We start from the raw sequence: 15,216 nt of genomic DNA, 5'->3' as shown, positions 1-15,216 counted from the left end.
ATTGTAAGGTAATACCAAATATAAGTAACAAGTGTTCGTGGGTACATTGTAAGGTAATACCAAATATAAGTAACAAGTGTTCGTGGGTACATTGTAAGGTAATACCAAATATAAGTAACAATTGTTGATGGGTACATTGTAAGGTAATACCAAATATAAGTAACAAGTGTTCGTGGGTACATTGTAAGGTAATACCAAATATAAGTAACAAGTTTTCGTGGGTACATTGTAAGGTAATACCAAATATAAGTCACAAGTGTTCGTGGGTACATTGTAAGGTAATACCAAATATAAGTAACAAGTGTTCGTGGGTACATTGTAAGGTAATACCAAATATAAGTAACAAGTGTTCGTGGGTACATTGTAAGGTAATACCAAATACAAGTAACAAGTGTTCGTGGGTACATTGTAAGGTAATACCAAATATTTTTTTTTTTTTTTTAAAAGAAAGACAAACATTCCCGGGTTACGAATAACCCAACAATGTTTGAAAATCTCCTACTACCACCACAGAAAGCCGAAAATGTTGCTTGTGTTGTGATGGAGGACTTAGCCAGCCGAGGAATCGAACACGCGACGCTCGGGTGAGACCCAAGCGCTATGCCCACTCAACCACTGACCGGTCAATATAAGTAACAAGTGTTCGTGGGTACATTGTAAGGTAATACCAAATATAAGTAACAAGTGTTCGTGGGTACATTGTAAGAAAGCAATTTGTATCTCATGGAATATTCTTGTCAAAATTATTCCTTGTGCTGTCAGGCGTTCCACAGGGCTCTAATTTAGGACCGCTCCTCTTTCTGATTTTTATTAACGATATTACAGAAAATATTCTGCATTCTATGTCACTTCTTTTTGCTGATGACCTAAAACTATTCTTGGAAATTAAAACTTTAGAAGACTGCATTCGACTCCAATCGGACATAAATAGAATTGTTGACTGGAGTAAACGGAATCGGATCGAATTCAATGTTTCTAAATGTTTCATTCTTTCTTTCACACGGGCACGTCATACTTGGTTTTACCGGTATACCATGAATGCCCGAAGTTTAAAACGTGTCTCCACTATGAAAGATCTTGGCATCATGTTTGATAGTAGGCTGACATTTCATACTCATATCGAAATGACGTGTAGTGCTTCACTGAAAATGCTGGGCTTCGTCCTACGCACTGCGATGAATTTTAGAGACACCCGGGTTCTCCAAGTGCTATACATTGCGTTGGTTAGGAGTAGGCTTGAGAGTGGGTCGGTGGTTTGGAGCCCACATCAGGTGAAGTATTTCCTTATGTTGGAGAGAGTGCAGAAGAAATTTCTGAGATTCCTCTACCTGAGGGAGTATGGCTACTACCCGTGGCTCTATCCTACTGACTTTCTCTTGGGCATGCTCGGTATGAACCATCTACGGGTCAGAAGAGATGTGCATATTGTATCACACTTCTTCAAACTGATTCGTGGATGGTTTGAAAATCCAACTATCATGGAGAGTATAAGTCTCTATGTTCCTGATGGTTATCTCCGTCACCGACAGCATAGACTGTTTTATCTCCCGACCTGCAGGACCAACTTGCCAATGGTCATGCCGGTGGGGAGAGCAGTCTTGCTGTTGATCAGAATTAATTCGGATATCGACATATTTAGCATCGGTGAAGCTGCCTTTAAAAAGCAAGCTCTATTGATGCTGGTAAGGTTTATACACCGCTAACTATTATGTAATACCATTTTACAAATGTACTTAAAAACGAAATAAAATGTAATTTTGTAATGTTTTTAAAGGAATAAACAAATTGAATTGAATTGAATTGAATTGAAAAGGTAATACCAAATATAAGTCACAAGTGTTCGTGGGTACATTGTAAGGTAATACCAAATATAAGTAACAAGTGTTCGTGGGTACATTGTAAGGTAATACCAAATATAAGTAACAAGTGTTCGTGGGTACATTGTAAGGTAATACCAAATATAAGTAACAAGTGTTCGTGGGTACATTGTAAGGTAATACCAAATATAAGTAACAAGTTTTCGTTGGTACATTGTAAGGTAATACCAAATATAAGTCACAAGTGTTCGTGGGTACATTGTAAGGTAATACCAAATATAAGTAACAAGTGTTCGTGGGTACATTGTAAGGTAATACCAAATATAAGTAACAAGTGTTCGTGGGTACATTGTAAGGTAATACCAAATACAAGTAACAAGTGTTCGTGGGTACATTGTAAGGTAATACCAAATATAAGTAACAAGTGTTCGTGGGTACATTGTAAGGTAATACCAAATATAAGTAACAAGTGTTCGTGGGTACATTGTAAGAAAGCAATTTGTATCTCATGGAATATTCTTGTCAAAATTATTCCTTGTGCTGTCAGGCGTTCCACAGGGCTCTAATTTAGGACCGCTCCTCTTTCTGATTTTTATTAACGATATTACAGAAAATATTCTGCATTCTAGGTCACTTCTTTTTGCTGATGACCTAAAACTATTCTTGGAAATTAAAACTTTAGAAGACTGCATTCGACTCCAATCGGACATAAATAGAATTGTTGACTGGAGTAAACGGAATCGGATCGAATTCAATGTTTCTAAATGTTTCATTCTTTCTTTCACACGGACACGTCATACTTGGTTTTACCGGTATACCATGAATGCCCGAAGTTTAAAACGTGTCTCCACTATGAAAGATCTTGGCATCATGTTTGATAGTAGGCTGACATTTCATACTCATATCGAAATGACGTGTAGTGCTTCACTGAAAATGCTGGGCTTCGTCCTACGCACTGCGATGAATTTTAGAGACACCCGGGTTCTCCAAGTGCTATACATTGCGTTGGTTAGGAGTAGGCTTGAGAGTGGGTCGGTGGTTTGGAGCCCACATCAGGTGAAGTATTTCCTTATGTTGGAGAGAGTGCAGAAGAAATTTCTGAGATTCCTCTACCTGAGGGAGTATGGCTACTACCCGTGGCTCTATCCTACTGACTTTCTCTTGGGCATGCTCGGTATCAGTGGCGGTTTTCTCTAAAGTGCGTTTGTGCGGCGAACCCCCATTAAAAAGATGAGAAAATAAAACAAACTTGTTTTATAATAATATAAGCACATTATAGATAGCACGCTATTAAAATTTCGCCTTCAAAACCCGCGCCACCGAAAAATACGATACATATTCCAACTTTGTGCGAGTTGTAATCCGCGCCAAACTCTTCATACAAAAGAATTTTAGCCGGTACATACCCTATGACGGTGACATATACAAAATTTGGTCTTTCTTTGCAAAAGTAAGACAAATTGTGTGCGCCGAACACGCGTTATGTTATCACGTGACCTCCGAACATTGACGAATGTAACCGAAGAAACCCGAGAACTTCGCGGTCGACGTTTGAACTTTGAACCATAGGGAAGCAAGTGTTATTTTTTATGTTATATTATGGTATTTAACTTTGTAGTCATTTTTGTACATATTTTTGTTTTCTTGTTTCTGCATTTCTCCAACCGTTTGCTTATGGCATTTGCAAATCTACTACCTATTGAAGTAGACTTAGTAAATTTATTTCGTGCCACCTTTATTTGTTTTTTTTTTAATGTTTTAAATATCTATTATATATTCTACGAAATTATTCTTCTCGAAAAAACAATAATAATTAGCAACATACATTGAGTGCTATAAAAACATTAAACAATTTAATTCCTATAAAACTTTTCTCATTATCTAATATTTGTGTCTAGTGTAAAGTGATTTAAAAACAATAATATGTAGGTACCCCTCCCACTAACTTTATTTAAGTTGTGTGACTGCTGCCGTATTCGACTATTTGACGAAGGACAACAGTAAGTAAATTTTAATTAGATATGTTTATCTTCTCTTGAATTTCTGAACCCCCTGTTAAAAAGACCACGAACCGCCACTGCTCGGTATGAACCATCTACGGGTCAGAAGAGATGTGCATATTGTATCACACTTCTTCAAACTGATTCGTGGATGGTTTGAAAATCCGACTATCATGGAGAGTATAAGTCTCTATGTTCCTGATGGTTATCTCCGTCACCGACAGCATAGACTGTTTTATCTCCCGACCTGCAGGACCAACTTGCCAATGGTCATGCCGGTGGGGAGAGCAGTCTTGCTGTTGAACAGAATTAATTCGGATATCGACATATTTAGCATCGGTGAAGCTGCCTTTAAAAAGCAAGCTCTATTGATGCTGGTAAGGTTTATACACCGCTAACTATTATGTAATACCATTTTACAAATGTACTTAAAAACGAAATAAAATGTAATTTTGTAATGTTTTTAAAGGAATAAACAAATTGAATTGAATTGAATTGAATTGAAAAGGTAATACCAAATATAAGTCACAAGTGTTCGTGGGTACATTGTAAGGTAATACCAAATATAAGTAACAAGTGTTCGTGGGTACATTGTAAGGTAATACCAAATATAAGTAACAAGTGTTCGTGGGTACATTGTAAGGTAATACCAAATATAAGTAACAAGTGTTCGTGGGTACATTGTAAGGTAATACCAAATATAAGTAACAAGTGTTCGTGGGTACATTGTAAGGTAATACCAAATATAAGTAACAAGTGTTCGTGGGTACATTGTAAGGTAATACCAAATATAAGTAACAAGTGTTCGTGGGTACATTGTAAGGTAATACCAAATATAAGTAACAAGTGTTCGTGGGTACATTGTAAGGTAATACCATATATAAGTAACAAGTGTTCGTGGGTACATTGTAAGGTAATACCAAATATAAGTAACAAGTGTTCGTGGGTACATTGTAAGATAATACCAAATATAAGTCACAAGTGTTCGTGGGTACATTGTAAGGTAATACCAAATATAAGTAACAAGTGTTCGTGGGTACATTGTAAGGTAATACCAAATATAAGTAACAAGTGTTCGTGGGTACATTGTAAGGTAATACCAAATATAAGTAACAAGTGTTCGTGGGTACATTGTAAGGTAATACCAAATATAAGTAACAAGTGTTCGTGGGTACATTGTAAGGTAATACCAAATATAAGTAACAAGTGTTCGTGGGTACATTGTAAGGTAATACCAAATATAAGTCACAAGTGTTCGTGGGTACATTGTAAGGTAATACCAAATATAAGTAACAAGTGTTCGTGGGTACATTGTAAGGTAATACCAAATATAAGTAACAAGTGTTCGTGGGTACATTGTAAGGTAATACCAAATATAAGTAACAAGTGTTCGTGGGTACATTGTAAGGTAATACCAAATATAAGTCACAAGTGTTCGTGGGTACATTGTAAGGTAATACCAAATATAAGTAACAAGTGTTCGTGGGTACATTGTTAGGTAATACCAAATATAAGTAACAAGTGTTCGTGGGTACATTGTAAGGTAATACCAAATATAAGTAACAAGTGTTCGTGGGTACATTGTAAGGTAATACCAAATATAAGTAACAAGTGTTCGTGGGTACATTGTAAGGTAATACCAAATATAAGTCACAATTGTTCGTGGGTACATTGTAAGGTAATACCAAATATAAGTAACAAGTGTTCGTGGGTACATTGTAAGGTAATACCAAATATAAGTAACAAGTGTTCGTGGGTTCATTGTAAGGTAATACCAAATATAAGTAACAAGTGTTCGTGGGTACATTGTAAGGTAATACCAAATATAAGTCACAAGTGTTCGTGGGTACATTGTAAGGTAATACCAAATATAAGTAACAAGTGTTCGTGGGTACATTGTAAGGTAATACCAAATATAAGTAACAAGTGTTCGTGGGTACATTGTAAGGTAATACCAAATATAAGTAACAAGACAGTGTTCGTGGGTACATTGTAAGGTAATACCAAATATAAGTAACACGTGTTCGTGGGTACATTGTAAGGTAATACCAAATATAAGTAACAAGTGTTCGTGGGTACATTGTAAGGTAATACCAAATATAAGTAACAAGTGTTCGTGGGTACATTGTAAGAAAGCAATTTGTATCTCATGGAATATTCTTGTCAAAATTATTCCTTGTGCTGTCAGGCGTTCCACAGGGCTCTAATTTAGGACCGCTCCTCTTTCTGATTTTTATTAACGATATTACAGAAAATATTCTGCATTCTATGTCACTTCTTTTTGCTGATGACCTAAAACTATTCTTGGAAATTAAAACTTTAGAAGACTGCATTCGACTCCAATCGGACATAAATAGAATTGTTGACTGGAGTAAACGGAATCGGATCGAATTCAATGTTTCTAAATGTTTCATTCTTTCTTTCACACGGGCACGTCATACTTGGTTTTACCGGTATACCATGAATGCCCGAAGTTTAAAACGTGTCTCCACTATGAAAGATCTTGGCATCATGTTTGATAGTAGGCTGACATTTCATACTCATATCGAAATGACGTGTAGTGCTTCACTGAAAATGCTGGGCTTCGTCCTACGCACTGCGATGAATTTTAGAGACACCCGGGTTCTCCAAGTGCTATACATTGCGTTGGTTAGGAGTAGGCTTGAGAGTGGGTCGGTGGTTTGGAGCCCACATCAGGTGAAGTATTTCCTTATGTTGGAGAGAGTGCAGAAGAAATTTCTGAGATTCCTCTACCTGAGGGAGTATGGCTACTACCCGTGGCTCTATCCTACTGACTTTCTCTTGGGCATGCTCGGTATCAGTGGCGGTTTTCTCTAAAGTGCGTTTGTGCGGCGAACCCCCATTAAAAAGATGAGAAAATAAAACAAACTTGTTTTATAATAATATAAGCACATTATAGATAGCACGCTATTAAAATTTCGCCTTCAAAACCCGCGCCACCGAAAAATACGATACATATTCCAACTTTGTGCGAGTTGTAATCCGCGCCAAACTCTTCATACAAAAGAATTTTAGCCGGTACATACCCTATGACGGTGACATATACAAAATTTGGTCTTTCTTTGCAAAAGTAAGACAAATTGTGTGCGCCGAACACGCGTTATGTTATCACGTGACCTCCGAACATTGACGAATGTAACCGAAGAAACCCGAGAACTTCGCGGTCGACGTTTGAACTTTGAACCATAGGGAAGCAAGTGTTATTTTTTATGTTATATTATGGTATTTAACTTTGTAGTCATTTTTGTACATATTTTTGTTTTCTTGTTTCTGCATTTCTCCAACCGTTTGCTTATGGCATTTGCAAATCTACTACCTATTGAAGTAGACTTAGTAAATTTATTTCGTGCCACCTTTATTTGTTTTTTTTTTAATGTTTTAAATATCTATTATATATTCTACGAAATTATTCTTCTCGAAAAAACAATAATAATTAGCAACATACATTGAGTGCTATAAAAACATTAAACAATTTAATTCCTATAAAACTTTTCTCATTATCTAATATTTGTGTCTAGTGTAAAGTGATTTAAAAACAATAATATGTAGGTACCCCTCCCACTAACTTTATTTAAGTTGTGTGACTGCTGCCGTATTCGACTATTTGACGAAGGACAACAGTAAGTAAATTTTAATTAGATATGTTTATCTTCTCTTGAATTTCTGAACCCCCTGTTAAAAAGACCACGAACCGCCACTGCTCGGTATGAACCATCTACGGGTCAGAAGAGATGTGCATATTGTATCACACTTCTTCAAACTGATTCGTGGATGGTTTGAAAATCCGACTATCATGGAGAGTATAAGTCTCTATGTTCCTGATGGTTATCTCCGTCACCGACAGCATAGACTGTTTTATCTCCCGACCTGCAGGACCAACTTGCCAATGGTCATGCCGGTGGGGAGAGCAGTCTTGCTGTTGAACAGAATTAATTCGGATATCGACATATTTAGCATCGGTGAAGCTGCCTTTAAAAAGCAAGCTCTATTGATGCTGGTAAGGTTTATACACCGCTAACTATTATGTAATACCATTTTACAAATGTACTTAAAAACGAAATAAAATGTAATTTTGTAATGTTTTTAAAGGAATAAACAAATTGAATTGAATTGAATTGAATTGAAAAGGTAATACCAAATATAAGTCACAAGTGTTCGTGGGTACATTGTAAGGTAATACCAAATATAAGTAACAAGTGTTCGTGGGTACATTGTAAGGTAATACCAAATATAAGTAACAAGTGTTCGTGGGTACATTGTAAGGTAATACCAAATATAAGTAACAAGTGTTCGTGGGTACATTGTAAGGTAATACCAAATATAAGTAACAAGTGTTCGTGGGTACATTGTAAGGTAATACCAAATATAAGTAACAAGTGTTCGTGGGTACATTGTAAGGTAATACCAAATATAAGTAACAAGTGTTCGTGGGTACATTGTAAGGTAATACCAAATATAAGTAACAAGTGTTCGTGGGTACATTGTAAGGTAATACCATATATAAGTAACAAGTGTTCGTGGGTACATTGTAAGGTAATACCAAATATAAGTAACAAGTGTTCGTGGGTACATTGTAAGGTAATACCAAATATAAGTCACAAGTGTTCGTGGGTACATTGTAAGGTAATACCAAATATAAGTAACAAGTGTTCGTGGGTACATTGTAAGGTAATACCAAATATAAGTAACAAGTGTTCGTGGGTACATTGTAAGGTAATACCAAATATAAGTAACAAGTGTTCGTGGGTACATTGTAAGGTAATACCAAATATAAGTAACAAGTGTTCGTGGGTACATTGTAAGGTAATACCAAATATAAGTAACAAGTGTTCGTGGGTACATTGTAAGGTAATACCAAATATAAGTCACAAGTGTTCGTGGGTACATTGTAAGGTAATACCAAATATAAGTAACAAGTGTTCGTGGGTACATTGTAAGGTAATACCAAATATAAGTAACAAGTGTTCGTGGGTACATTGTAAGGTAATACCAAATATAAGTAACAAGTGTTCGTGGGTACATTGTAAGGTAATACCAAATATAAGTCACAAGTGTTCGTGGGTACATTGTAAGGTAATACCAAATATAAGTAACAAGTGTTCGTGGGTACATTGTTAGGTAATACCAAATATAAGTAACAAGTGTTCGTGGGTACATTGTAAGGTAATACCAAATATAAGTAACAAGTGTTCGTGGGTACATTGTAAGGTAATACCAAATATAAGTAACAAGTGTTCGTGGGTACATTGTAAGGTAATACCAAATATAAGTCACAATTGTTCGTGGGTACATTGTAAGGTAATACCAAATATAAGTAACAAGTGTTCGTGGGTACATTGTAAGGTAATACCAAATATAAGTAACAAGTGTTCGTGGGTTCATTGTAAGGTAATACCAAATATAAGTAACAAGTGTTCGTGGGTACATTGTAAGGTAATACCAAATATAAGTCACAAGTGTTCGTGGGTACATTGTAAGGTAATACCAAATATAAGTAACAAGTGTTCGTGGGTACATTGTAAGGTAATACCAAATATAAGTAACAAGTGTTCGTGGGTACATTGTAAGGTAATACCAAATATAAGTAACAAGACAGTGTTCGTGGGTACATTGTAAGGTAATACCAAATATAAGTAACACGTGTTCGTGGGTACATTGTAAGGTAATACCAAATATAAGTAACAAGTGTTCGTGGGTACATTGTAAGGTAATACCAAATATAAGTAACAAGTGTTCGTGGGTACATTGTAAGGTAATACCAAATATAAGTAACAAGTGTTCGTGGGTACATTGTAAGGTAATACCAAATATAAGTAACAAGTGTTCGTGGGTACATTGTAAGGTAATACCAAATATAAGTATTTGGTATTACCTTACAATATGGGTATTTTCCATTTTACATTTCAAATGCTTTTCTAAAAACCATTTTGCATTTTGCATTTTAAATGCTTTTCTCAATGCATTTTCCATTTTAAATGCTTTTTTGCAACATTCTTCCTACTATCTCCACTCATCTTTTTTTCATAAGCCCCAAATATCAGTCAGTCCTCAACCTCGCTATGAGAGATAATTTACATTTGTCAAGTTGCTCCCTGGTAGGAGCCCTGGCAATTGAGTGATACCATTACAAAAAATACTGATTCAAAAACTGAACATGGGGCCATGACGCTGTAATATTAACTGCTAAGTTTCTATGTTTTTACGTTGGCAACATTAGTCCCGCGCAAATTTTTTGTGGTTTCATAATCTGTAGTCGTGGTGTTTTTGGATTTACCATCATGTAATATGTTTGTTCTACATTGATATCCATTATTAAATGACAAAAATGTTTAGAAATTCTATAATTATTTTATTGTTTGACCTGAGAAACCATTTTGCATTTTCAATGCATTTTGAAAATAGGTATTTTGCATTTTGCATTTGAAATGCTTTTCTAAAAACCATTTTGCATTTTCCATTTTCAAATGGAAAAATTTTGACCCATTTCCATTTTGCATTTCAAATGGTTTTGGGTACCCATTTTGCACATCTCTGGTAATGATATGTTTATGTTATGTTCGTGGTATGTTTGTGTTATGTTTATCTTTATGTTTTATAATCACATTTGTTTACTCTCATATGCTGTGTTTGTTTATAAGATTGCCTATTTCATAGTTCTGTTTAAAAAAAAACGCTACTAATTTTAGTGGTTAAATAACGAAAAGCGCCCACTTATATTGTACACAGGTTCCTATTTTTATAATTTTGTGATACCTACTGTTACCAGCTCTGTACCGTTTATGTTAAGTGTGTTAGGTATGTTATGTATATTATATGTTATGTTTATGTTATGTTTGGTTTATATATGTTACGTTATGTTTATTGTGTATGGCCAGGTTCACCCCTAATGGGTGAAAGCCAAAATAAAGAATTTAAAATATATATATACAAAAATGTAAGTTGGCCACAAACTAAACGGAATTTTTTTGTATAAATTTTAATGATATTGCTAATTAAATGCATAATTTTCATTTCTGGTAATTTTAATAATTTTGTATAAGGAAGTTTTACTAACGAATTATTATTTTGGTAATTATGCACAAGAATGTGTCTAATTTCCCATAAAAGTTTAAAACCTGAAGCACATCTGTCTAGATGTGGAAACGCGGAAAGGAATCAAACTAGACTTCCCTTTAGAAAAAAAATCAAAAGTCGTCGTTGTACAGAGGAAATTTAATTAGAAAAAAAATAAAACAAATTTATAGTGATTTGTTTTGGGGGTATCATGCCGTGTTGCGTTACCCCCTTTAGATAGATAACACATCTGCCCTGATGATGGACACCGCAATACTGTCCGAAACGTTGGCTAAAGAAGGAGGTAGCGCAACACGGCATAATACCCCAAAAACAAATCACTATAATACTTTTGGCCGTGAAAATCTCAAATCATACCTAAAACAAATTTGTTACCAAAATATTAATCTACATAAATAAAAATGTAAATGTTCTTTTGTTCAAAAATCTTTAAATCTCCGAAAGTTCTTCACCAGTGCTTTGAAATTTTTACATAACTTTGCATTCGAATACGCATGTTTTTATATACAGGGTGTCCGGTGGTAAAGTGCAGTAACTTCGGGAGGTGATTCTACGTGATCGTAGGAGTAAAAAAGATAAATAACTTTTTCTGAAATTCCAACTTTTAGATGTACTTTTAAGCTAATAACGAAAAATTTCTCCGACGTGCCTAGACGGCATTATTTTTTTCGTCGTTGCCAAATCTACATCCCGCGCCCCCCCGGTAACTAATCCCCGCTACCCCCGGCACCCGAATTCAGTCGGTCAGCTGGTAAACTGTCCCCCGCACCCCCTCCTGCACCCCCCGCTATTAGTAAATCGTGCTTTGAATATAATGTGTCACAAAATTTGACGGGCGGAGTAAACAACTTTGAAAATTTAATTTATCTAAGAATTTTTGAATTCGTTCACTAGATTTATTGTTTGTTCTCTGCGAACTTTTCATTTGGTTTGAATTTTTGACAGATGTGAAGAGAACCCCGTACAATTTAGATGTCGGTACGTGTTTTAGAAGTATAATGGTTATGGATCAAATTTTATAATATTCTTATTATTATTATAATTTACAAGTACAAGTATATTACATTGGATTTATTAATATAGACGTTGTACATTATAATGATTTATGATCAATAAGATGGATCAAGGAAAAAAATATTTATGAGATGTAATATTTTTTGGTATGCCTCGTTATTCTGCTGTGTCATTCGTGTGGAAAACGTTCTTTTTTTAAATGATTTTCGGCTATGTAATAATTGTTTTTTCTGACCTATAAAATTATGTCCCGTCTTTCCGGTTTATAAAAAAAGGTCTGATTTTTCGGATTGAAATTTTCAAAAAATCTCCAGGGTTTCAAAAATACGATTAAAAAAATAATAATGATACAGAATGTCTTAGAATATTTTCCTTAACCGGAAAAAAAAAATAAAAAATATGATGCAAGTGGCCTATTAGTAAAAAGCGATGAAATTAGTTAAGTGTTCAATTAGTTATTAATATTTTTTATAATAAAAAGTGTAACGTGATTTTAGTGCAGTTCTCTTTTTGAATTTGGTAAAATATCAAAACATACGGCGAACTCTGTGTTGTTATTGTTTACAATTCACATGCGGTTTCCATGGATACGCGCCACTCACAAATATGCAACGTTGCCACGTTCACACTTGCGAATTTATCTTTTTTACTCCTACGATCATGTAGAATCCCCCCACGAAGTTACTGCACTTTACCCCCGGACACCCTATATGTCACCTGTGACAAGTAAAAAATGTTTTTTTTTTTTAAAAACAGCGCCTACTGTTGGACGTAAAAGCAACACGCGCTGCTGTTTCTCTATCTGCACAGACAAACTGAGCCACAGCAATGTGTGGTGGGGTAGAGCTAGTTTATAAATAAAATAAAAAATAATCCGTAAAAAACATCCTTTTTATTATAATACTATACTAATTCTTGTTAATTGGTGTATTTAAGTTGTGTTTTAGCTAAACCTTCTTTCATGGGGACTGACTAAAATGAGTGAAGTGCGCTATCACTTAAGCCAAATCCTGATTGGATGGTACCGAGATTTAATTTGTATATTAACTGATGTAAATTTTTATAATCTCATCCAATTTCGGAGATTTGCATGTGTGTGCGTGAGTGCCACCAAAAGTTGATAGATTGCATTGTCATCGACAACGAGCTATCTGCCGAGTTTCAGCCCAATCGGATGTCGGGAAGTGTGTTAACTATCCACGTATGTATCAAAAAAAAAATTCAATAATAAAATTTTTTTTTTTTTAAAAATCCATTTCTAATATTCCACTTCATTCATTCATTCAATCAAGAAAACAAGATCGACATTCAAATAGATGTATTTAAAAATATGTACCTATGTATTTAAGAATTGCATTAGGACATAATAGGTAACTGTGCATCTATTTTAAAACAATAAACAAATAGTTTTTTCCTCAATGACCTATGACTGTACGACTTTTCTCTGGGGACTACATCATAGATATACCCATAAATAAACCACTCTCAACTGCATCATAAATATGCCCATAGATATACCACTCACGACTAGGGCTGCCACCTCTCCGGGTTTGACCCGGAGTCTACGGGTTTGCATGGTGCATGTCCGGGCTACGGGTTTAACATCGATCGCGTGACTGTCTGAATGAATGAATGCATGATGAATTTTACGGTGCCAAAATAATGAAAAACATAAAGTTTTTGAGGCCTTCTGATCAGGATCAATTGATAAAAAAAAGAAGCCAATGAGGTTTACAGGAGAACTCTTGAATACATAAAGAAATATTTTGATTTTGAGGATTCTGTACTCAAAATGTTTTCCAAATTCGATCTAACAAGTGCAGTTACGAAGATACTGTGGAAGCTGTTGAATCACTTGGTTTGAAAAATGTCGACAAAGATAAACTTTATGACGAGACCCGAAAATTAAACCAAGTATTTCCTCAGTTCGTACAATGTAGTGATTCAACATTGCCTTTTGATTTACGATGGGTTCAGTTATTCGAAGTCACCTCAACGTTCACCGAACTGCCAAAAATAATTGTAAAAAAATTTTCAATCCCTATATGCAGTGCTTTTTATGAACGCGTCTTTTCTTTAACGAGAAATTTGTGGACAGACGAGCGGAAACAGCTTGTCAGAGGACATGGTGAAGGCAGAGTTAATTGTGAAGATTATTTAAAATATTAATTGCCAAGATTTTTTGAAGTTTTTGAAGAAACCTGAGCAAGAAAGGATGCTTAAACAATCCCTTCAGAATGAAAAATATAGTTTAATGTGTCAAGCTGGTCCAAGTCAGCTTAGCACTAGCTAGACCTTTTTTATTTAAAAAAAAACATTACCAATGGTAATTTACCATGACATTTTGCCTTAATTAAATAATTCATACTTAAAAAGTTTTATTTTAATAAAAAAAACCATATTTCTAAAATCTCCGGGTCTACTGTTTTTGAAAGGTGGCAGCCCTACTCACGTACTCACGACCAAGGTTCGTAGAAATAATACGTTGGTAATATTATACTAATTATTATTAACTAATATTCAGAATAAAAGGGAATAAGCCCAAGAATATTTGTGTAAGTTCTACGTTGATGATGTAGAATTAAGGTAATTAGCGCCTTGTACATATTGCCATTGTAGACGATCGAAATTTCAAATTGAAAATCTTATTAAGCAAACTACGAGTATCATGATACGGAAAGTGTTGAGAATAATTTTATTTTTACAAAGAGTCGCACGGGATGGTAAATACTGCGCCGTAAATACTCCATGTACTGCATGGAGAGTCCTGAACGGAACTAATCGAGGGAAATTTGAAGCCGCAGGGTGAGGGGAAAGATGTAGTAAATATACGAATTGCTCCGTCCAGGGCATTTTAAGTCAGCGTGTTCCAAGGCTTATTAGTCATGGACCTAAAAAGCCCTGGACAAAGGAATTCGAGAACAGTTTGAAGCCGCGGGGTGAAGGGGAAGATGTATGGAAATACCAAAACCTACTTAATTTTTTTATGACGTTTCCCATTCCTTGTCTCATCAAATACCCAAAAAAAAACATAAGCCGATATAACTACATTAACAACACAAAAATAAAATAATAATAGTTCATTATGCACCACTTTGCATACAAATCAGTTATATAAGATGTTAACCGGGCAATTTCCCCTCACCCTAGATTTGGCTTCAATGCCATTCATACTAATCGCATTAATGGACTTTTTAGGTCCGTTTGTCGCCCCTCTATTCTCTATGATAACGGCGCAAGTTGTCTATGCATAATTATAGAGTACCATAGACTTTTATATTTGAAGTTTG

The sequence above is a fragment of the Hesperophylax consimilis genome, chromosome 2 (assembly GCF_061612785.1).
Source record: "Hesperophylax consimilis isolate HC1 chromosome 2, BYU_Hcon_1.0, whole genome shotgun sequence".
Taxonomy (NCBI): domain Eukaryota; kingdom Metazoa; phylum Arthropoda; class Insecta; order Trichoptera; family Limnephilidae; genus Hesperophylax; species Hesperophylax consimilis.
Note: the sequence above shows the minus strand (reverse complement) of the source record.